The sequence below is a fragment of the Echinops telfairi genome, unplaced genomic scaffold, assembly GCF_000313985.2.
Source record: "Echinops telfairi isolate 266 unplaced genomic scaffold, ASM31398v2 ScPeMD7_7465;HRSCAF=8503, whole genome shotgun sequence".
NCBI classification, from domain to species: Eukaryota; Metazoa; Chordata; class Mammalia; order Afrosoricida; family Tenrecidae; genus Echinops; species Echinops telfairi.
The window spans coordinates 6,057,162-6,057,597 of NW_022111365.1; positions in this window are offsets into that span (position 1 = coordinate 6,057,162).

Genomic DNA, 436 nt, shown 5'->3' on the forward strand with positions numbered 1-436 from the left:
TTCTTGAAGAAGAAATATTCATGTTCAGATGGCAGCTGATTATTTATTTCCCTGACACGATGAGAGGAGAGCAATTAGGAGTTCTGTCTGGGGGCTTCTGTGGGGAAAGGAACAGAGACCACTCTGCTGACCAAGAAGGAGCTTCGACTTCATAGTAACGCCTCTCTTGTCAAAGACCAACAAGCTACCTTAACCCCGCAGCCTAGGAGCTCTGCCCTCCACCCCCAAGACCTCATGCATATGCAGCCTGCTCTGAAGAAGGAAACGGAATATGCAAATTGTTGGCATTTTGATAAAAGCTTTGTCTGAAACCCCAAAGCCAAGGGCACTCCTGTGTCTGCCCTCTCTTGCTCTTCACCCCTTGCCCCCTCTTCCCTCTCCCTCCTTGCTTCCTTCCTCAGCTATCTTGCTTTCTCTCTCTCTCTCTCTCTCTCTC